This window comes from Ursus arctos, unplaced genomic scaffold (genome assembly GCF_023065955.2).
Source record: "Ursus arctos isolate Adak ecotype North America unplaced genomic scaffold, UrsArc2.0 scaffold_1, whole genome shotgun sequence".
NCBI lineage: Eukaryota > Metazoa > Chordata > Mammalia > Carnivora > Ursidae > Ursus > Ursus arctos.
In genome coordinates this window covers 46444892-46469254 of record NW_026622763.1, presented here as the reverse complement: position 1 = coordinate 46469254, position 24363 = coordinate 46444892, and the positions used below count along the sequence as shown (strand labels likewise).

General features: G+C 40.4%; 1 protein-coding gene across 1 annotated transcript in view; it reads left to right on the top strand.

The window, feature by feature from the left end:
• The first annotated feature begins 12452 nt into the window (after nucleotides 1-12452).
• The window catches only part of LOC113250820 (sodium channel protein type 1 subunit alpha), a 137806-nt gene continuing 125895 nt past the window's right edge, over nucleotides 12453-24363 (top strand). Inside the window, exon 1 of the mRNA XM_026492635.4 lies at nucleotides 12453-12589. The gene's annotated coding sequence lies outside the window, so the exon portion shown is untranslated. The remainder of the gene's footprint in view (nucleotides 12590-24363) is intronic.

Below are 24363 nucleotides of genomic sequence, written 5' to 3'. Positions count from 1 at the left end.
GAAGTCACGGCTTTCTTGCAGCCGTTCTGAGAAACCCTGCATGGCTTCTGTTGATAGAGATGCTTCAGCAATGTTCAATCAATGGTCTGGGCTAGTTGATATCGGCAAGTGTCCTCTCTAACACACATAGGCTCAGGGAGTGGGAGCTCAGTCTTCTTGCTGGAACGTTGAGAGAGACAATTACCAGAGGGACTTTTCAGCTATACTCACAAGTGCGGTAACCATTCATCAGCCGTTGGCCTCCTGCGGATATATCCTCCAGATAGAGAACAGCCCAGTCTTCATACGCCGGCATCCCTCACCAGTTCCAGTGGTGAGGCTTCAGTATATTCTTATCTTTCATAGAAGGTCATTTAGGTCAAGTGTATGGGTAGATACACTTTGGAACAGCAAAGCCTCGTGTAGTTCTGTGATGAATGTTAAATTACACGTGTTCCAGAATTCCTTGCAAGCCTCACCCAACCAGAAACAGAAAGAAGACCTGCTTTTAAAAGCATCCTTTATCTCATTACATTTCTTTAGGATGTTGGGATTTTTTTTTTTTTTTGAAGATTTTATTTATTTGACACAGAGAGAGAGAGAGCACAAGCAGGGGAGCAGCAGAGGGGAGGGAGAACGTGGGACTTGATCCCAGGACCCTGGGATCATGACCTGAGCCAAAGGCAGACACTTAACTGACTGAGCCACCCAGGCATCCCCAGGATGTTGGTTTTGACAGTAAGATTGAGCTGGGCTAAAAGCTGCTAGGTAGCTCTTGAAAAATTCTCTTGCTACTTAAGAAAAAACCATTTGAACTGTGCAGATCCCATTCTCATGAATGTGGTTTTTAAAAAAGATTTAAAAAAAAGAGTATTGTAATTTTAAAAAATATATATGTGTGTGTGTATATATTTATATTATACAATTTTAAAACTTGAAGGGATTAAAATGCATTTAAGTTTAGTCTCAGTTATTTTATACATGATTACACAGATTCACAGATGGGAAATGTATTCAAGGTGACACAAGAATATTTTAATGGTAAAAGTAAGACTGTAAAAAGTAAGACTGTAAAAAGACTGTAAGACTGTAAAAAGTAAGACTTTTTTTTTTTTGAGATGGTGAGAAGGGGAGGGGGCAGAGGGAGAGAGAGAATTTTTTTTTTTTTAAGATTTTATTTATTTATTTGACAGAGATAGAGACAGCCAACGAGAGAGGGAACACAAGCAGGGGGAGTGGGAGAGGAAGAAGCAGGCTCATAGCGGAGGAGCCTGATGTGGGGCTTGATCCCATAACACCGGGATCACGCCCTGAGCCGAAGGCAGACGCTTAACCGCTGTGCCACCCAGGCGCCCCGGAGAGAGAGAATCTTAAGCAGGCTCCACACCCAGCATGGAGCCTGACTTGGTGCTTGATCTCAGAACCCTGAGATCATGACCTGAGCTGAAATCCAGATTTGGATGCTTAACCGACTGAGCTACCCAGGTGCCCCTAAACCAAATTTTTTAAAGTTCCAAATCAAAACACAGACCACAGCACTACATTGCCTTGTTGCATAATTTCTTGATAAATAATAAATTTAAGATGATAGAACACTATCAACTCATATGTACTAAGTAAAAATGTTGTCATAAACTTAGAAATTTCAAGGACACTGCAAACATACTAAAACTAAAGACTCGTAATTTGCTTGCAGCAATGACATTGCTTAGTTTTAAAATATCACATGTAAATCATTTACCAAATGAGTTTCATCTTATTGCTTTCATTTCTTTTTTTAAAAAGTGCCCTCTGTCATTGAAGATGTTAAATAAAATCCATCAACAGAAATTAATAGGCAATAGAACTTGATGAATTCTCCCGGAGAATATTTTTATAATGAAAGCTTGGCAACTGTTCCTGTGATTAATCATGATAATGCACAAACCCTCAGGCTCTCAATAAACTGGCCTCTTCCTTTTTTCTGGAATATTCCTCTCTTTCCTTTTTTCTTTTAAGAAAGATTAACCGCTCCACCTTCTCTGTGTTCTTCTCTGTGAAATCCGCCCCCTCCACTTCTCTATCCAAATCCCACTTTCTCCAAGAAATATCTTACACCCCCAAAGGAGGGGGTGATCTTGTTCTCCTTTGAATTCCAAAGTGCTTTGTATTTCCAGCATTCAATACTGATCATACAGTGTAATATTGCCATATATTCCCTAGACTATAAACATTCCGAAAGGATTCAGTTGTATGTCCTAGAAGATAGGTGTGCGTAGGGAGTCAATAAATATTCCTTGCTAATAGCTAGAGTGAATACAGCAAATAGCTAAGTACATCAGAAACAAGGCTACTTTAAAAATTGAATCAATTAGTGCATCATTGGTTGGCACACATACTGAAAACAAGGTTTCTCCATGAAGGGACCCTTCCAGCCTTCCCACCTTTCCTGTTACAGAGAAGTGAGAATAAAAATAAATTTAAAGGGGCGCCTGGGTGGCTCAGTCATTAAGTGTCTGCCTTCAGCTCAGGGCGTGATCCCAGGGTCCTGGGATAGAGCCCCGCATCGGGCTCCCTGCTCCACTGGGAGCCTGCTTCTTCCTCTCCCACTCCCCTGCTTGTGTTCCCTCTCTCACTGGCTGTCTCTCTTTCTCTGTTAAATAAATAAATAAATAATCTTAAAAATAAATAAACAAACAAACAAATAAATAAATTTTAAAAAGAAGCTGAAAGAAAAGATTTCTAATTTGGTTTAATCTGAGGGGTTACTTGGCTAAAAATAGTCTTCCTCTGGCTGACCAGGGATCAACATTCCCATCTTTATGAGGGGAAACAAGAAATAGAAATGAACTTTATTGGGGCGCCTGGGTGGCACAGCGGTTAAGCGTCTGCCTTCGGCTCAGGGCGTGATCCCGGCGTTATGGGATCGAGCCCCACATCAGGCTCCTGTGCTAGGAGCCTGCTTCTTCCTCTCCCACTCCCCCTGCTTGTGTTCCCTCTCTCACTGGCTGTCTCTGTCAAATAAATAAATAAAATCTTTAAAAAAAAAAAAAAAAAGAAATGAACTTTATTGACCACTCAACGTAACTCAGTGACTAACAAGTATTTTTCTACTGAAATTTACAACAATCCTGTGGGAGAGGCATTATTATTCCCAATTTTCCCCTACAAAATTTGCCCTGGATGCTAGGGAACCAGGATTACAGAAAGAATATGAATAAGAAATGGCATTTCTTGTACATAATATTGCCTCTGCTCTGTTTTATAAAGTACACATATGTTAAGAAATAAAAAGCTTACGTGTTTTTAACTCATTAATATATATTAAATGTTATTGTTAAAGACTAATAATTCATTAGGGCTCAAAGATTAAATATCACACTATTAACATACTACATTTTAAAAATTGTCTCATATTAGTAGAGAAATACTGTGTGTCAGAAGAGAAAAAAAAATTTTTTTTAGAGCACTAATCAGAATCAAATTTCATCTGCTTTCTGTATTTGCCAAGCTAGCCATGTGGGGCAATAGCAAATTGGGGTTTCTTCCGGCCTCCAAATCCTATGATTGGTTGATTTATAGTCTGCCTTTATAATGGAATCAGAGACAAACTTTTTCTACCTCATTAAGCCTGCTGACCCAGTAGTTTTTTGTATATGCAAAATCTGCTTCCATTTGGATCCTTGTTGCCTGTCCTCTGCAAAAAGGGCAATGTTTTCAAATCCGAAGACATTTGCAGCTGTGCAGCTAGTTGACTAATCACTTCTGAGATCTTCTTCCCCAAAATAAAAATCATCTGGGGACTAATTGTTACTCAGAATAATAACAGAGCTTGGCATTTCCGAAGATTTATTCATCACTGGATTTCACATGTCTGAGCCCCTCTCTGAAATCCTGAGCTTCTCTTCCAAAAGGCCACATGGCGGTCGGAACGGTAGCAGAGATTCTCTGTGGCAGGTTTGGGGTCAGGACTGGACATTCCTCGCTCACATTTCCCACCTCACATCCACGGGGCCCTCCACTTGATTAGTAGCTTCCTACGCGGTGACGTGCGCGCAGAGCATCCTGGGCTCGTGCCGACAGAGGGATGGGTCCGCTCAGCGGCCGCCCTGCGGTGTCAGTCCGGATCCGGTAAGGATGTAGGGTCCTAGGGGATCTCATACATGCAGGTGCTTTGTAAAGGATTGAGCCCATTCGTACGCATGTAAATGACAGTTCGTGTTTGTCTGTTATTCGTCCGACATTCTCATCAACTCCTTCAGTCATAAAAGGGCAAGAAGAGGATGACTCGGCATCTAGAATGTCACCGTGAAGCACATGTCTAGAGGTTTTGCTAAATGGGATGCACTGTAAATTTTTTATAATCCAGCTATATCTGCAAACGCACAACGGGGTGCTCATCGTTCATTCTGATATTTGATGCTTCACTTACTCGATGCTGGTCGAGAAGCCCTGTATGTCGGCCGACCCCGGAGACAGCTAGCTGTGCGGCCTCAGGCAAGCCACCTGACTTTCCAAGTCCTTCTCCGACCGGAAAGGGCGGGGGTGAGAAAGACAGGAGGCAAAAGGAGCACATGGGTCTGGGGGTCCAGTTCAGCAGCTACGTCTTCGTTCTCTAAGTCCCGGGAGACGCTGGCCTGCGGCAAAGGGAGCTGCGCTCCTTCGGAGCTCCCTGTACTCAGATTTTCGCACCAGTGTGTGACGGAGCCTCGACCTGCTCTTTGAAGGCAGGGTTTCTAAAGCTGGGTTCCAAGTACAATAGCTTAATTTGGAATTCTGACGAAAAATCTGAGGAGGTTGCAGAAGCAGCGAAGGGCGGCGCGCAAGCAGTGGTCGTTGACTGCTCGGTGTGCTGAGACCCCACGGACGTTTCGGAGCGCCCTGAGCGGCACCGAGGCCCACCCTACGACCGCGCCACTTCCCAGGGCATATCCACTGATTAGAAGAAAACGTCCGCACACCGGGCGATCTCGGAAGAGTCGTGGGCACTCTTTCTCCGTCGTTCTTTAATAAAAGGGGAGGTAGGATGAGCTGGTGAAATCCAACGCCTATCACGAGCATGTTATAAGAACAAAATGATAAACCGAATGTGAGGGTTTTGGGTCACTAAAACATTTACGGCGAAAATATTAAATTTATACTCTGTTAATAATAGATAACATTTCTGTAATTTTTGGAGATAGACTACCAATGTCTAGCTTCTCAAAAAAGGAAGTATTTTTAGCTCCAACATATGGATTTAATAAAATATGTAGAGAACAAAGGAGAACTGCTACAATAACCAGATTATCATTTGGAAAAAAAAGTCAAGCCATTGCCTGCAACTGGATTTTTGAAGTATAGATATTGCTTATTTTAAGAAGTAGATTTTTTGTGTGGAAAATCTGAATGTAAAGACAACTATTTGATGACATTTTCGGAGAAAATTTGATGATCTCTTAAGAAATGAAACATCTTTTTACAGGATGTATTGTTAGCCCTCGTGTTTTCTATTTCATAAATCCGTGTTTATGTATGCTAGGCTTTCTAAAAGTCTCTGGGTTCATCTTCATTGTTATTAATAATCTCATTTTTTTAATTGCAAAGAATAGTTATTGAATGCATATTGTGTCCTAAGCAGGCTCCATTTTAGGTACTAGAAATTCAAAGATGAATAAAACACAGTCCTGGTTTTTAAATAGTCAGCCAGGTATTTGAGGACAATGGTAAGAAAGCAAGTATGTTTAACAACGTGTAGTATAAGCACTCTAGGGCTTTCCAAGTCATGGTCATATCCCAACAAGCAGTAATAATTGCCACTTGAGTGGGGGTGAAGGGATAAGGACCTGTTATTTTTAAAAACCTGGTCCTTAAACCTACTACATTTCACTGATGACAGGAAAGGACTGAGGATGGGATGGCAAAGCCAGGGGTTGTAGGGGTGAGCGGAGATGAGGGACTCCAATGGAGAGAACAGTCTAAGCGAATGTATAGACATATGAAATAGCACAAAACTTTCTCATATCTGCAAGCAATTCAATGAGACTGGAACATTGGTCAAAATCAGTGGGTGGGGACGTAAATTGTTTCTTTTGATTTAGTCTGAGAATTGTTCATAGATCTGAAAGGGAATTCCTGAGTACGGCTAACTATGTGGAGATTGACAAGAAATAGAATGTGGGGGGCCTGGAAAAGAAAAGACATTGCAGTTGTGCCAGCCCTTTAGGGTCATATTAGAGATAATCTAATGCATTGGGTAATGTACCAAGGCTTGCACATTCTTAGATCCCACTTGGGAAACCAACTTGGAAAAGAGAAAACACCAAAAAGGGCAAATATTGAACACTTGGTTCTTTCTTCTTCCCAGGCACCATCTTTTCCCAACTTCCCATCCACACACCTACTCTGACCTAGGTGATTCTCCTTTTTACTCAAAAACTTAGAAACTCTGGAGTATGCATGTGTGTTTAATGAAGAGAAGCAGCTGGGAAGGAGAACCGAAAGCTTTTTTTAAAGACTGCTTCTTCCCAGTTTAAATAGAACACCTACTTTGAATATGTCCTGGCAAGTTCAGAAGAGAATCCAAGACTGAAAAAATATGGATAGGCAAGAGTGTAAGTCTACAGACATCCTGGTTCATTAGCCACCAAGTTACAGAGCCATTTAAATGGAAGCAGCCTCTGGATTGCCTAGAGGTTCATGCTCGGCACCACAGCGTCAATAAACCTAGTCTCTGTCTCTCTTTCTCTCTTTTGCGCTATCTCTCTCTCTCTCTCTCTCTCTCTCTCTCTCTCTCTCTCTCTCTCTCTCTCTCTCTCTCATACACACACACCACTGATACTAAGCCCTCTGGGAAGTGTAAACAAGCTTATAATTACCTCGGCAGATTAACTGGCCTATTAATGTTGAGCCAGACGTTGCTATTCTTTTCCCCCTTCTTCCTTATTAAGGGAACCCCAATTCTGTTTGAAACATCTATTAGTCCAACTTAAAGGCTCTCTTTCCCATTCTCCTCTCTTGTTCCTGTGAGTGGATATGGAACAATTCTGGCCAATGAGACCCAGGAGGAAGTCTGCTGAGAATTTCTGAACATTTTGCTTTTTCAGTATAGGCTCAACCCCTTCCTCCCTCTGCCTTCTTGCATCCTGCCTGAAATACCCAAGTGATAGCAAAGCCTTAGCTGGATACTAGGATCAGAATGAGTTCAGAAACCAACCTTTCAAGGTTCATTTGGGCCAGCCATGTTTCTCATAGCATGTGGGACTGCTGTAGCTTGGGGTATTTTACTTAGAACGTAAAATCATAGACCTGAATTCCAGGTACTACAATGTAAAAATCTGGAAATCTATACTAATGTTTCTCTGATTTCTGTGGGTAGAAGAAAAAGGATGTGATCCCATTTTTTTTTATTATGATATGTTAGTCACCATACAGTATATCCTTAGTTTTTGATGTAGGGTTCCATGATTCATTGTTTGCGTTTAATACCCATGTTCCATGCAATACGTGCCCTCCTTAATACCCATCACTGGGCTAACCCATCCCCTCAGCCCCCTTCCCTCTAAAACCCTCAGTTTGTTTCCCAGAGTCCATAGTCTCTCGTGGTTCATTTCCCCTTCTGTTTACCCCCCCCCCCTTCATTCTTCCCTTCCTACTCCTACCGATCTCCCTACTATTCCTTATGTTCCACAAATGAGTGAAACCATATGCTAATTGTCTTTCTCTGCTTGACTTATTTCATGTAGCCTAATCTCCCCCAGTCCCATCCATGTTGCTGCAAATGTTGGGTAATCATTCTTTCTGATGGCTGAGTAATATTCCATTGTATATATGGACCATTTTCAGGTGCAAAATATAATCACTCACTGACACAAGGAGAGCTATCCCTTTTCCCCCATTAAATCCTCAGTTCTCTAATGTCAAGAAATTATAATTGGCAAAAGTAATTTTTAAGTGATTAACTGAACAGATGAAAGGCAGAGATAGCTTGGTGACCCCAATAACTTATGCTCCCTTTTGAGAAGTGGCTGCCCAGCTAGGGACAACATTTCTTAGCCTTCCATAACAAGTAGGGGGACCAAATGATTATTCCTCACGATTTAAATACAAGCCAGTCATGTGTGTCATTTCTAGGCTGCAGAGGTGTGTGTAATTCTTCAGGAAGTCTTTTTCCCTCTGTTGGCTGACTATGAATACCGAGAGGCAAGAGGAGCCACGAGACAGAAGAATCCAAGATCCGTACATGATCACATGGAAGACCACCTGCCAACCAGGAACAACCACATAGAACTTTCCATGAGTAAGAAATACAATCTAATTGTGCTAAGCCGCAAAGACTTTGGGGTATATTTGTTGCTGAAGCTAGTGTTATTCGAATTAATATAAAGGACAAAGACAAAAATCTCACATTTTATTGAGCTAAACCTGAGATAACTGAAAAAGTACTAAAGCAATTGAACTGACCTAGAAATAATTAAATTTTCTGCCACTAGGCAAAAATGGGACATTAAAATAGAAATTAAATTAATTTATAGGAAAAGGAAGAAATTTCCAGTTTTGTCCTCCCTTGAGTTTGTGACTTGTAAAACTCATACCCTCGGGGTACTAAATGTACTTTAATTTGATGTCTTCAGTCAGGCTGGATATAGCCTGCTCTTCTGCAAAGAATTTCCTCTATTTACTCCTGTTAAGAGAGTGAAATGAACACCATGTTCCAGGTGGTTTTTCAGTATGGTAGAGGCTAGCGCAATACTCCATTTTTTTGTGAATAGGTTATCTCATGGTGACTGTGACTTGGGTTCAAGGTCAACTATATTCCATATAAAAGTTGAGTTTAATGGAAACTAAGAATGCCATCATTTTTCCATTTTACCATTTTGCCATCATTATCAGAGAGTTTCCAATCTAGGCTGGCCAGGAATTGTCTACAAGTTTCAAGTGAAACTTTTGATCTGAGGCACCATCTTGTTGCAGGTTGTTTTAAAGATGTCAGTATTATTCCTTGTCCCAATATAAAGAACAGCTTGTGGTTTAGAGAGACATTCTTGTGACCTAATTGGAATATGTCATATAGGCCTTCCCTTCCATGGCCCAGCAGGAAGAGCCACATGCTTTTCAGTCTAGCTAATTCCAGCAAGAAAACAGGCAAAACTGGCCAAAAAAAAAAAAAAAAAAGCAAAAGCCCCTTTTCTAAATTAGTGGGACATCATTTTACTTAGTAATTGCAGATATTTCAAAGATTAGAGCTTTAATTCAGTGTCCATTTATTCTTCTATAGTCAGAATCTTTTCAGAAAGAAACTACTTCAGACAACCTTATTTTAGGGGTGAATATGGGCTGAAATGGCACACGGAAATATTTTCTGTTTTCATTCTGAAAAGTTTATCTGCAGCTTTCTCTTTGCATCTGATTGACTACTGTGTAATTATAAACCCATTGCTACCCAAGTAATGCTCCATTGCAAAAGTAGGATAATTTTTTACCCATAGAAGATCTGGATATAAAATGAGAAGCTTTTTCCTTCTTTTGGAAGATAAATCAACTTAGACTAAATGATCCTGCTGAATGCTTTAGGATTTTACCAGGACTACCAAAAGTGTATGCTAAGGGAGAATGGATACTGGAGACGCAACCCCATTTGCCTTAAAAACAGAAACCCAGCTCTACTCTATTGGGAAATGCAATGGGCTTAGCTAAAAAGACAATTATTCTAGACTCCTCACTAGGAAGAGTGGCATTTCTCACAGTTATGACCCATAAGACATAAGTCTCAATGTGTACATAATCAGGAAAGTTCTTGGAGAAAGAGCTGATTCAGCTGGAACTTGCATTTTGCCCTTTGCACTTCCTACTCTCCTGCCTGAAATGTACTCAGGATGCTGGAGGAGAGGGAGCCATTTTGAGACCACAAGGCAACAAACCAGAGGATGAAAGCCACATGCTAAGGATGGCTAAAAGGAAGGAAAATTTAGCTCATACGCCTAAAGACTGTGGATCTTGCCAGGACTTAAAGTCCTACCTTAATGTCACTTAACTTAATGTCACTTGAGAAAAACAAAACCTCTATTTGGTTAACCTAGTGGGAGTTGGATTATCTCTTAGGAGCTGCCATCAAGTTGATCCAACTAGATTGCAAGGAGAATGCTGTTTTTTAAAATAAGAAGTTTCCAAATAAATATTTCAGAATCATTCATTTACTTTGGCAATTATTAAGCTGATATATTCATAAATCATTTTTCTATATTCTTTAAAATGACTCCAAAGAACACTACTGAGGAATAGCGTATGCAGTTCTCATATATGGATCATCTTGAATGCATTTCACCCCTGCATTTATTTATTCAGTTAACATTTATTGAGGTTTCCAGTAAGCACTGTGCTGGGGGCAGGGATGCAAAGATCAAAAAGTGCCTGACTACAAGATCTCAGTTTACTTGAAAGTAATAAGACCAAATCTGTTTTAAAACATCCTATTTTCCAGTTCTTTGCTTTCTATGGGTTGTTTATTCCATGTACATTAGCTTTCCAAGAGAGAGACAAGCCTAGCTCCACAACCAACATTAACAAAATAAAAAGATCTGAACGACCAACGTAGTGTCCATTGCCAAATGTTTAGAACACTATTTCATAATTTGAAAAACGTAATTAAATGTTGTGCCAATATATTCATTATGGTGGTGAGAAATAATTGAGTAAATTTTTTCATTCCATCCACTACTGAAATTGATTTTCTAAAATCAGACTGTTCCTAAAAGCAGATATTTAGTGCTACTCCACTTTGTTTTCTGTCATTTCTATGATTAAAAAAAAATCATTGTATATCAGGCCTTTACACCAGTACTAGAGGACAATTATTTACTGCAGGATAGTAGGCAAAACACCAGTGAGTATCAGAAAAACTGCTTTCCATTTACCTCTCCTTCAGAGTCACCTTAAACACATCATTTAACTTCTTTCTACCTCAGTTTCCTTAGGGGTTAAATGATGGAGTGGAATTAGATCATCGAGTTGTTTCTAGACCTAAAATTCTCTTATTTCCCTGCTCTATTCTCAGTGTGATGCATTAGTAGGTAAGTTTCCCAGCTAAGAGTAACACATTAATATTATTTTTCAATGATGCATGGCTTCTCTATTTCTGTAGCCTCGGGAATCATACATCGTAGCCCACATCCCATATCAAACCACAATTTTTTTTTATATTTATAATGATTTTTTATTGTATTATGTTAGTCACCATACAGTCCATCCCCGGTTTCCGATGTAAGGCTCGATGATTCATTAGTTGCGTATAACACCCAGTGCACCATGCAATATGTGCCCTCCTTACTACCCATCACCGGTCTATCCCATTCCCCCACCCCCTCCCCTCTGTAGCCCTCAGTTTGTTTCTCAGAGTCCATAGTCTCTCATGCTTCATTCCCCCTTCTGATTACCCCCCCTTTCTTTATCCCTTTCTTCCCCTACTGATCATCCTAGTTCTTATGTCAAACCACAAATTTTATATATAATTAAACAATATAATATCATCTTATATTAATAATGTCATATCATTGTACTCAGGATCAGAACATAGGGCTAGTTTTATTATTTCTAGCTTTTAAGAACACAACTTGCATTGCACACACTTGAGATAATTGAATGAAAATTAGATGGAGAATACACTGTTTCTAATTTGCTGTTTAAAAGTATCCTCCAGATATCTAGGAGTGAGTGTAACAAAGCTTATTTAAAAGCACAGTGATCTTCTTGCCCCATTCTGAGAAATTGCTTGCAAAGTCTAAAAAAGATTCATTGTATACAAAATCTGAACGCTGAAATTCCTATCTTTTTAGTATCAACCATGGCAGTCATTAATGAACACACCTGACAGTAATCTGCACAGCACCATAGAGAGGTAACCTGATTTTCTTACTACTTTCATGAAAATACCTGAATTGAAATGCATTAAGCACAACCAGTTTAACCCACCCCCTTCTGAATTTGATAAATCAAGATTTAAAATGCCATCGTCTTGCTTGCAAACATTTTAAGGAACATAAACACTCTTTACCCCTCTTACAGTTTTCCTGCAAACCAACTTACACCTCCAACTATTACTCCTATTACATAGATACATATTCCCCTATACTCACCACAATGAGTTAAAGGTAGACAAAAGCTCTCGGTGGCAGCCTTTGAGTCATTACTTTGCTTTACCATTCCCTTCATCTTAGGTGTCATGGCACAGTACTCTACAGACAGCAATTCACTCTGTTAGCTTTATTGCAAACACCGAGAGCGGCGTCTTGCCCTTGCTGGAAAATTTAGCTTTTGTGCTTCTGGTCATTCTTCCCACAGAAACAACAAGACCAGTTTCCGAGCTATTCTTAACTCTCCTTCCAAAACCTTTCAAAAGAGAAAGACAAGATTTCATGATTCCCATGCAAACTCCCAGCCTGCCCGCCTGCCTGCTGCCGCCAATACTTCTTACTCTTGCTGGTGATGACATTCAGCGAGCTCCCCAGCCCCGACGCTTCGTTATGTAAGGCTGTCTAGGTCAAGTGTAGGAGACACACTGCTGGCCTGTGAAAACTCATGGAATTGTTCCTTCAGATTAACACTTCAGGGACTATGGAAGCTGGAGGAAGCTGAGCTTTTACTACATCTTTTGGGGGTAAATATTTTTGCATGATTCAGTGGTTTATATGCTCTGGTCTTGGCAGATGCCTGTCAGCCATGCTGAGAGGTGCAGAGAGAAATTACTAAGGGAGTCCAGTTTTGTCAGCATGCTTGAATAAGCAGAGGAAGTCTGGTAGCAATCCTAGGTTTAAGACACTTAAGGAGTAAATGAATCATAAATTAGGATTTGCTTATCAAGCATCTTCTCTAGCCATCGAGGAATGAATGTTGCTTTGGCTGTTTAAACTCTGAATACAATCCATTTGCTGGGAGGTGTTGCAGGAGAACTATTAGCTCTCAGAGATTTACTGCAGTCCTTGGCTCTTCTGTTGCCCTTGTCGGATTGCAGATTTGCTTTCCTTGTAAATAGGCTCGCTATTTTCCCTGTATTTGTCTTCTGTTGTGATTGTTTGTGACAATGGGAGCATGAAGCCTGCATAACCTGGCAGTTCTGTGAGTTCCACAAATAGGGAACGCTGTCTACTTCATTCCAAGGTGAATCCTGCAGTAAAAGCGCCATTTGATACTAGCACTGAAGGATGTTGGGTTAACTGCTCTGCTTTAACTGTGCTGTGTTTAGGGGACTTGGGGGCACGATCCCAGATTTGACATGAACAGTTATTCACTCTGTGAGTAAAATTAGAAACAGAGCATGATTCTCTTTTAGACTCTCACACCATGTCCTGGTATGGGAATTAGTTAAAATAGCAGGCTCTTATTGAACGCTGCAGAAAAGCCTGGAGAAGTAGCAGGGGAAGATTGCAGCAGCGGTGTGATATTGGCAAGGAATTTTAATGAGATTTAACCAGGGATCCTGATACGACAGATGGCACCTAATTTAAAAGATAGGTGGGTATTTAAAAAGTTCAAGACAGAAGCAGCACTGTGGAGAGGGTTGGCGTGCCCTTGGCAAGAAAAGTTTAGTGCTTTGGACTGGTGTCATGAGCTAGGACAATAAAGGCTGTGTAAAGTGTCTCATGATGTTCAAGAGGTAAATGGGAGGCTGAATATTCAGTGTCCATAAGTGAGGACTGGCGTGGGGCGATTAATGATAGCACACGCCCTCACCGGGCAAACAGGAAGTTTTTAAGTATCTGCAATTTCTTACATTATTTTTTATTAAATTAAAGGAAGGAAAATGAGTGTTGCCTAAATGAATTTCCCTCTGGGTACCTTTCACTCTGCTAATCCTGATTAAGAGCAGCACATTGATTATTTATGAGGGGAATATATTGCTTATCATATTATGCTATATTTAATTGATTAAACATGTACATGTTCTCCCAAATAATTTGAAGAGGCAGTTATGGTCCCTCAGGGCCTGATTTTCTATTACTGATGTCAATAGGCATTTTCCCCATAGACCTAGCTTGGCATAAGAGCCCCATCAGACCAGGTTTTATACAGTTTGGCATTCAGAATATTCCTCATCCACACAATGTGAAAAATGCATATTTAGTCGTACTTAACAATCTTAAGTTCATATATCTTTATGATAACACTGCCAGTACTCAAATGTCTATAAATGATTTTTGTTTCAAAATCTATTTTTAATAGTGGTTCTTTTCTCTGTTAATGGAGCTTAAATAGTTATATTCATTTGTTCGTTTCTAAAGTAAAAGATATGAGTTAAATGAAGTCTACAGCTACTTTGGGTTCTGCCGTCTCTGGATGATTTTGCTTTAAGTGTGAAGGAGCATTAGTAATTAATCTATGCCAAAGTGAGATTACATTTTTTTGGTGCGACTATATTATTAAATGTTTGTAATACTAAGCCAGCGTTGATTGAGTAGCTACCAAATGCTAGGCCAGTGGTTCTCAAAGCCTGGCTTCCTAAGGACCAGCAGCAGCAGCTGCACCTGGAAGCTTCTTAGGAATGCAGATTCTCTTGGGGGGAGGGGCGGGACTTGGCTTTTAACAAGCCTGCCAGGTGGCCGTGCAGCATGCTAAAGTTTGAGAACCTCTAGGCTGGGTAGAACTTTGGTTAAATATCATGAAAATAGTTTCTCCTCCATACAGTCAAATGCATGTTACGTAATTGAATTCTCCATTTTTCTGGTGGCCCAGATTTCCCAGTGTAGGCAGTACTAGGTTTTAAGGACTTAGGCTAGTGTTTAGTACATCTTCAGCCTAAACTTGTCCATAAGAAGCTTTATTTTCCAGCAGTTCCATTTTTAGCTTTTAGAAGTCATGTCGTGTGGTGCGGAAACAGTGAAGGACCTACCCCTTCCAACTCTTCAGGAAGCAAGGACCTCTTGCTCTCCGTGTGACTTGGCCCCAGTCACTGACCCTCTCCGATGTTCAGTTCAGTTGCTCATTTGTAAAATGATAGGTTGGCCTATGTCAGGGTTTCTCAGCTTGGCGCAACTGACATTTGCGGTCAGATAGTCTCTGTTGTGGGGTCTGAATTCCGTACAGCGTAAAATGAGCAACATCTCTGCCCTCTACCCACAAGGTGCCACTAGCAACCCTGAATTGTGACAACCGAAAATAGTTCTAGACATTAACACATCTCCCCTGAGGGCAAAATTGCCCCTCCCACCTCCTCATTCCCACCCCATCCCCTCCCCTCATCTGCGAATCTTAGAGTCGCTGGCCTAGCTTAACTTCCCTATGTAAAGTTCTAGTATAATAATAATACAACAAATGTGTTATCTCTCGTTTTGGAAGCAGGCAGGTTCAAACTTAATAAATTAAATACATAGATGTCTCTTTAAGCCGTGTATAAGCTGAGGCCTTTTCATCCCCTTGAAGATCTAGGTGTAATTTGCTTGAATACCAGTTCCACAGTCTGTGAAAGTCCAAAACCCTTCTTTGCCTTCTCAGGGACTTAAAATCTTATATCACCCTCTGTGTCCTAGAGTCCTGGTTCCACATATACTACCTCATCCCTCTTAAAAAGTGACCTAGATTCTATCTGTCACAAGTTTCCACCAGAGATTTTTCTATACCAATCATCTTTGGGGTTGATAGATTTCACTAAGGATTTGGGCTCGTCCCCTCGTTTTTCCTCTCTCTCCCATCTCTTCTCCTCACCCCCTTCTTCTGAGATGTTCTGAGAGCTCCAAATTCTCTTTCTGGTGTACACAGCAGACCAGGTTTCCACGGCTCTTAAATCCAGATGTAAATGCCCAGACCCATCAAAGAGCTTAGAAGATCAAGATCTCCAGTTTACAACCATCTTCCCTCCATGGAAGGCCGTCGAGGTTATATTATATAATCATAAAATCATAAAGTCATGGGATGGAAACAGGTATCTAATTTAAGTTCATTTACATGTCTTTTTTTAAAATAATTTTTTATTATGTTACATTAGTCACCATACAGTACATCCTTAGTTTTTGATGTAAAGTTCCATGATTCATTACTTGCGTATAATACCCAGTGGACCATGTGCCTTCCTTAATACCCATCACCAGCCTATCCCATTCCCCTCTGAAGCCCTCGGTTTGTTTCCCAGAGTCCATAGTCTCTCGTGGTTCATCCCCCCTTCTTTTTATCCCCTCTTCCTTCTTCCCTTCCTTCTCCTCATTTACATGTCTTTAGAAGTCATACTGAATGATAGCTCTTGGCCCTTAAGATTACACATTTGCATGCTAGCGTCTCAGAATTTTAAATGATATCTGCCCATGAATTGTTACCTCAAACAGTTCAGCACTTCAGTCCAGACATTTTCTGGAACTGATATGCATGGTGGAAATAGATATGTCACACACCACTCACTGACACATGTACACATGCATATTTTTTCCCAAGTGTTAGAAATTCTTTTTAGGGGGGTGCCTGGGTGGCACAGCAGTTAAGCGTCTGCCTTCGGCTCAGGGCGTGATCCCGGCGTTACGGGATCAAGCCCCACGTCAGGCTCCTCTACTATGAGCCTTCTTCTTCCTCTCCCACTCCCCCTGCTTGTGTTCCCTCTCTTGCTCGCTGTCTCTCTCTCTGTCAAATAAATAAATAAAATCTTTAAAAAAAAAAAAAAAAAGAAAAGAAAAAGAAATTCTTTTTAGGACAATGTACTACAAACTCAAATTGTGTCCTAAGATATTTGTGAATTAAGGGATTTAATCTAAAACGTGGATATAAAAAATATGTCGGACAGCTATATCTTGATTAATCAAAAATAATAGATTATATTTGAATTATATCTGTATTTCCAAGTAATTTTATAGACATGATCCTTTCTGAGACCCACAGCGACCCTATACAATAGGTCGCATTACTATTATAATTTTACATATAAGAAAATAAAACTGAAGATCTTCAGATGCCAAATCTACTTCTCTTCCCAGTATTCCGTAAGGCAAGATTCAATAGTATATGTAGTTTGAACACACTGGTGAGTATGATTTCTAAGTGTTTTTTGATAAAGACTTATTTCAAGAGTCTCTCTGCTCTAAAGTCATTCAGAGAGTATAAGGTCTGATATGTGTTACCAATTCTTTGCTTTAGTTACTAGGGTTAATACATTTCCCTGACTTATCTGTAGAATACGTTTAATTAATTGTTCTTTATATGTATTACTCAGTACTTATAGAATGATTTCAATACACCATTTATTATACTAGTTATAGTAACATGTAGGATGTCACTTAATGCTCTCAAAATCTCCAGGAGGATGGGATCATTCCCCCTCTTTAGAGATGACACTGAATTCAATTTAACCTGAAGTTGAATTTTAGCAGAGTTACTGCACTGACCCTGCCATCAGCTCTGTCTCCACTAGACAAGGAGCCGTAGCAACAGACCATCTCTTCACTGTGTTGCCCAGTACATGGCACAGCACTGAGCATACACTGAGCCTCGGTAAATCCTTGTTGAATGTATGTTGAATAATTATCATTGCTACCTAGTTCCTTTATGTTTTGTGCTTTACATAACATTATTCACCCCAGTCAATTAAATAACAACTTGCAAATGAGATCCAGAGTTAAAAATCAAGTTCCCAAAAGGAGAGGAATGTTCATTGAAGGCTGCAATACATTTGGAGCTCTTTGCAACTCCATCATTCTTTATCTACCTTCAGGAAAAAATCTTTTGGGTTTGATACGGAGACCTTCTCAGACTTACAAAGTGAAAAATTATTTCCAACGTCAAGTATAAAGTCTTCCTTTGAAATACTAGTTTCCCAACACCAGAATCACACAGTCACTTCCGACTTTATTTGATCTTAAAGTAAATACCCAGGAAGAACTTGAAAGATCTTTCATTCCATTTTGTTATTGGTGAAGTAAAGTTGACATACCATATTATGTTAGTTTCAGGTGTACAACATATTGATTTGATAATTCTGTCCATTACTAAATGTTCACCACCATCGTCACCCACCTGTCACCCACCATACATATTCCATTTTAGAATATTCTGAAAAAATGTATTCAATAATAGAAGATAATTTAAACACATATTAAATACAATAAATTCCAAATGACTTGGTGGTATATGTAAATTCCTTTTTTTTTTTTAAGCTTTGACTCACTCAGCTCAATATTATAGTCTTCTGTTGAGAGTGGAGGTGCTCAACCTACATCCTACCTCAAGACAGTTAGGGGTGCAAGTTGTTGTCTACCCATCCCTTTCCGTACCACTGGTTAGCTTTGTGATGACAGGCAACTTATTGAACCTCTCTGAAAATCTGTTTCTTCAGCTCCCGAGTGAGAACCATTCTATCTCTTGTCAAGAATTTAGAAGAGGTCATGTATATCAAGTAGTGTCTTTCACATACTAGAAGTGTTCAGAATATAATAGTTTATAATAATATTTGGCATCATAGGCTCCCAAATATATCAGGCTGTCTCAAGGAGTCCTCCCAGTTTCTTTTGAGCAACTAGACATTGATATTAGCACCGGCCCTGGGACTCAGAGTTGCTGGGCTCAAGGACTGATGTTCAGAGTGCTGATGAGTCAAAACCCAGTGAAGAGACAGGACAAGGCTAGCCACAAATGGAAGTGACCGACTTTTAACGCTGCCCCTAAAGATGCCTTTAAAAATGTAGTATCTTGAGATAACTAGCCAGCCATGTGTCCAGGATTTTTATTCTTTTTTTTTTTTTTGTCAGCCCCTGTTCTTCAAAGATTATATTATCGAGGTAAATGATCCTTTGAGAGATTTGAAAAGCCTAGGAAATATAGACATTTTTTCTTCAGAGTAGAAGGAACAGCTATTAAGAGGAAAAGTATGTATCGCTGGAAAAGAAATTTAGAATTACACTGATTTAATTTATCTTGAAGAACAATTTGGGCCTAAAGATAAAACACATTTCTACTAAGTTAAGGTAAATTCTTTGACAACCGAGAGCCTAAATTAAGTAATGCCTCAGATTTTTTTTTCTAATTCCAATATTCTGTGTAAAGGAGATTAACTCTGGAATGTGGTCAGCCATGTGTCAACCAAATCCAAGATGATTAGATTTACTAGACCTGTTTCATGTGTCCACTGATAATTAAAGAAAAATAAGTGACTCTTAATGTTGCCGTTTTAATTATTTATCCTAAAATGCATCATTAGAGACACTGGTCTCATAATCTGGAATTTGTTAAATAAGCTGATTTGTGAAAAATCAATCCTTTTTGGTTTTTCTAAATGAAATTATAGTTCTCTGATAAAGTGACATTATGTTTATTTTTTATGTCCAATAAGTGAAACAGTGAAATAGGATATCTAAAAGAGTTATCAGTGTTCTGTTGGAATTCTCTCATTTTGGGAGGCAAAGAAAAATAGAACAGGTATCAGTATTCTACATGAAATTTCCTAAAGATATTATTGTGATTATCTAATACCAGGAGAAGGGAACTTGGCATTAATAGTAAGAGTGTTTTGGTTTTTAAATGTACAATTTCTAGTGAAAACATTAGAGAAAACTGTATATCAGTCAGCACAATCAGGAAATCAGAAAGAAATGTTTTGGTCTCCAGATTCACTAAACGTATCTTCCCGTTAATGAACCAGCCCTCCACACACATGCACCTCGTCTGAAGTGGTTTTAAGAGCAAAAAAGCCAATTATGAGGACACTACTAATATGTCTTAGAGCAATAGTCTTAGAGCAAATAGATGGCTCCCTCAAACTGGTGGAAACAAAAGGAGAATATTCGGTTTTAGCTTCTCTACATCACCCTCTCCTGGTCTCCTCAAGAGCCATCTTTCCTTCTGTAGCAGGTGTGCTGGGACCTGTGTGATCTGGCATCTCCCCACCCTCCAAACTCTAGCCATTTCCACAGACCCAACCTTGCATCTGTCTGTACACAATATCTCATCTTCTTAGAATGCCCTTCTCTTTCTTCTCCACATGTCTCTGTGCTTCTCCTAATAAACTCCTATGGGAAACTCCCAGGTGAAATCAAAACGTGGCCTAGATAGCACTCCTCAGTTAACAAAGAAAAAAGCTTCATAATTCCTGATGATGACAAAGGTGTGGGAAACAGTTCTCTTAGGCTGTTGCTGGAATGTAAAAAGGTGCTATGCCTTTGGAGGGAAGCCAAATCTACCAAAGGGAAGGAATATCTACCAAAGGAGGGAAGCAATATCTACCAAAGTTAAAAGACCCATACCCTTCCACTCAGCCAAGCCATTTCCTGAGAAGATATCCCACAGAAGAACTTGTGCAAGTGAGGAAAATACTTGGAAAGTGATGTTGACACCAGCGTTGTTTGAAATAACAACAAAGCAAAACAAATGAAACCAAAAAACTGGAAATAACCTAAATGCTTATCATTTGAGGACTAATTAAATAGATTTTTTGTGTATCCATCTATACGCATACCAAAATACACTTTACATTATGTAAAAACATACGTAACATATGTTAGGTATAATGTTATGTATAACGTATGTAATGTATGTTACATAATAACAAGGGGAAAATTTGAGATACATTATGTAAATTAAACAAGGTGTACATCAATAGATAGTATGATGTCATTACTGGGGAAAAAAGATATAAAACATATGTTTCAGATGCTTGGATAAACAAAGAAATTTCAGAGAAGATTCAAAAGAAATTGTTAACAGTGATTGCTTCTCCAGAATGGCCCTGGGGGAAGAGAAACAGGAAAGTTAATTTTGATTTAAAGGGCCACACAGGTCAAGTGACGTGCAAAATGTTACTTGAAGAGTAGGTTAGGAGTTTTCTTGGTAGAAGAGGGGAGGGGTACTCATTTCCAGGAGTCCTGACAAGCGTGCCTTCCAAAGGTGAGTGGGCATGCTTAGGGGACGGTAAGAAGGGCAGTGGTTGATTCCCACGGTGTGGGTATGGAAGGAAGAGGGCGGGCTTAGGAGCTGGACCTCCCAGGCGGTCATTACCAACAGTACCTTCTACAATGGTGATTCCCAAACTTTCATGTGTACAGAAATCACCTGGGAGTCTTGTTAAAATACAAATTCTGCTTTACCAAAGAAGAGGAGAGCCCAAGATTCTGCATTTTTACAAGCTCCCAAGAGAAGCCCATGCAGCAAGCCCACTGTCGCACTTTGAGAAGCAGGGCTTCAAAACTTAAGAGTATCACGTGTTGGTGTGGTTTGTGTCTTCACAAATATGAAGCAGTGCCAGAAAGCACTTGTTTTTAGAAGAGGAGCCGAGAAGAGGCGTCCTCATCGCGTGTGATGTTTGCAACATGAGGCTTTGCCAGAGCGATCTTCTTGTCAGACGTTCATGATCAGTAGTTCTGCTTTGTAAGACTCTCCATGTTTAACAAATGTCAACTTCTGGAAACAAAAGCATTGCCAGATTGAGGCAATGCGTCTCCACTCCACTCCTCACGTGTTTAGTTTATTTGTTGACTTGGTGAGCGTATTTCCAAACATAGCTACACTCTTTCACATTCTGTGGAAGATTGAAGAATCTAAAAGAAGGAGAAGGAAGAATTACCATCTGCCACCCTCCCACCCTGCCGTATGACACCCCCCAACAGGTTTGACAGAAATCCAGACTGTGGATCTACCTTCCACCTAAAACTCTCTTGGGCTGGCCGCACGTATAGACACGTTTCCACCATCACAGTCTGTGTGAGCGTGTGTGGTGTAATCCAGCTCAGTGAGGCACGGATGTGACATCTCCCCTTTGTTTGCCTTTGAACTTGGGTCCTAGAGCCTTACCGTCTTGATTTTAGTAATGGGATATTGCAGAGAGTTTTTTTTTTTTTTAAGATTTTATTTATTCATTCGACAGAGATAGAGACAGCCAGTGAGAGAGGGAACACAAGCAGGAGGGAGTGGGAGAGGAAGAAGCAGGCTCATAGCAGAGGAGCCTGATGTGGGGCTCGATCCCACAACGCCGGGATCACGCCCTGAGTCGAAGGCAGATGCCCAACCGCTGTGCCACCCAGGCGCCCCTGCAGAGAGTTTTATATGAAACAAGACAATATGAACTTAGGCTACGATTGGGTACTTGGAAGGCAGAGTGTTGGTTTCAAAACCACACTTAATCATCCCCTTACCTGGAGACCTTCCTAAGTGTGACCTTAGCCAAGTTACTCAATTATTCTGAGTCTCATTTTCCTCATCTATAAAATCATGATAACGATAATGGTATCTACTTTGTTAGATTGTCATGAAGTTTTAAAGTCCTGGCATATTTATTATTCGTCTTAAATCATTACTAGATTGCTTTGAAAACAGTCATGTTTGAATAGCAATATATTTCTGCATACCTACCACATACTAGAGATACATACTATGAGATACATAGCTTTTTCCCCTTTCTCTTCACATCTGATAGAACTTATAAATCACCTGCCTGATGCTTGCAAAGGAATGGAAGTTCTAACCAGGACAGTGGGAATGAAGGGACTCTACACAGATTAGCTTCAAGAAAGCCAAAATTGGATGACGAGGCAGTCAGGGACATGCAACAGTGGGGAGATCTGAAGGAGCACATGCAGAGGACAGCATTGGCAAGAGCTGTCGTCACAGAAGAGGGGCTGCCCCAGCAGGAGATGCAGAGTGCCAGGCCCAGCAAGGAAGTGGAGGCACAATGGGTGGGTCAGGTGACAGAACTCCAGCCTCCAACAGCTGCTCTCCATAGTTAGACAGAATCTGGAAGCCCTTATCTTCTGGTTCTTTGGGGTTGAGCCCAAGACAGGCATGAGTAGGAACCGGAGGGTCTTCCTCACCGCACCCCACCCTCTAGCCTAAGTGGCTGCATTCTTCTCTGGTAATCATCCTGCTGGGGTCTTCCAGAACTCCTGCTCTCACCAGGGTCTGGTGCCACTGTTTCCTTCTCTTATCCATTAAGACCCAGGGGTGGCACTGGGTCTCTCCATTACTAGTTCCTGAGTGCTTCGTCAACCATCTAAAGTACACAGTACAATGTATCTGCATTAAATTATTCTCATTGAACGGCTTCTGAGTGTAGCATCTATTTCCTGCCAGGATCCTGACTAAATCAGAGCTACAGAATTTCAAAGCCATAGATGTTTCATGGGAAGTTAACTCTGTTGTGATGCCCTAGAGAGGAGACTCTGGGCTGATGAAGATGTGGACAAAGGTATGGTTGTCTTTGAGGCAGCAACTACCATGTGAAGGAGGACAAATGAGCTCTGAGTTACGTCAGTGCTAAAGCTATGGAAAGAGTCACATTCTCTATTTGCTTAGTTGCAGAAAGAGTAAGGGGGGGGCAGCAATGTAAATGGTCACATCCCATATATGTTATCTAAAGAGGTGCAGACCCACAAGGAGCCCTTTTCTGCCTCCTCAGCCTGCTGTTGCCCACAGAGAGGTGGAACAGGTTACTTTGATATAACGATAACAACCAGGATGTAAAAGACTTTCAAAGAGACTGTGTGGAACATGGAAACAAGTATATCAACCTCTGAGCTTCCTTATTTATCAAGGGCCTTGGAAAATATTGAGACAACATGGTTCTGGCATTGTAGCAGCCCCTAGCGAGTAGACAGATCTGTCTGTTATCTGACTGTAGACGAGCAGGATGGGAGACTGTGTGCAGCACGGGGGTGCCACAGCCCGGCACCCATCCCACACCTGAGCCCCAAGTGATCCAGGTGTGGCTAAGACATCCCATTGCTCAGTGAGCCAACATGAATAGGGGCCATCCTAGAACTAGCAACTCAGTTCACGAGCAGCCATATTTCCAAGGAAATCTAGGGGGACGAGGCTAAATGTGGTGACGGTCTGGCTCCGTGCACCTTCTCCCCTAGTCGCTTACCAATCTTTTCTAGAGTCTGAAGCTCTGAAGTGGGCCCTAGCCTGACCTTTACCCATTATTTGGCCCACAGTGGAATTCTTACTTTTCCCAAGGGAAGATAGAAGAGATGTAAACATACGTGATTTGGGTGAGTTTGTGAATAGATTTCTGGAGGTTGGAATGGCTTGGGGATGTGGGAAAGACATTACTCTCCCAGGAAAACATGGCAGCATCATAATTCTAATGACATATGCAGACATTATGGATAGATTTTCTTGGTACAGGCAATGGCTCTTGGTCTTTGAACATGAAAGGAAAAAGATGTTGGTTAAAATCCTTGAGGGAAACAGGAGCTACATGTTTGATTATGCTAAGTTATGGCAAAGTTCAGTTTTATTTTGTAAATAAAGAGTTGTCTTCATAAATATCAGCTATTTCTTTCAGTGTAAAGAAACTCCTCTTCATAAAATTAAACCTAATTAAACCTCGTCAATAGATAGAGAAGTGATGTTTGATTTATAAAATATATTTAAATGGCAAACTGGTATTGTGGTTCTAAGAAGTAATCGACCATATTTTTCTTACCACTAGCTGTAACTGACTCTTCTTTGCAAAGGGGGGAAATTGCTAGA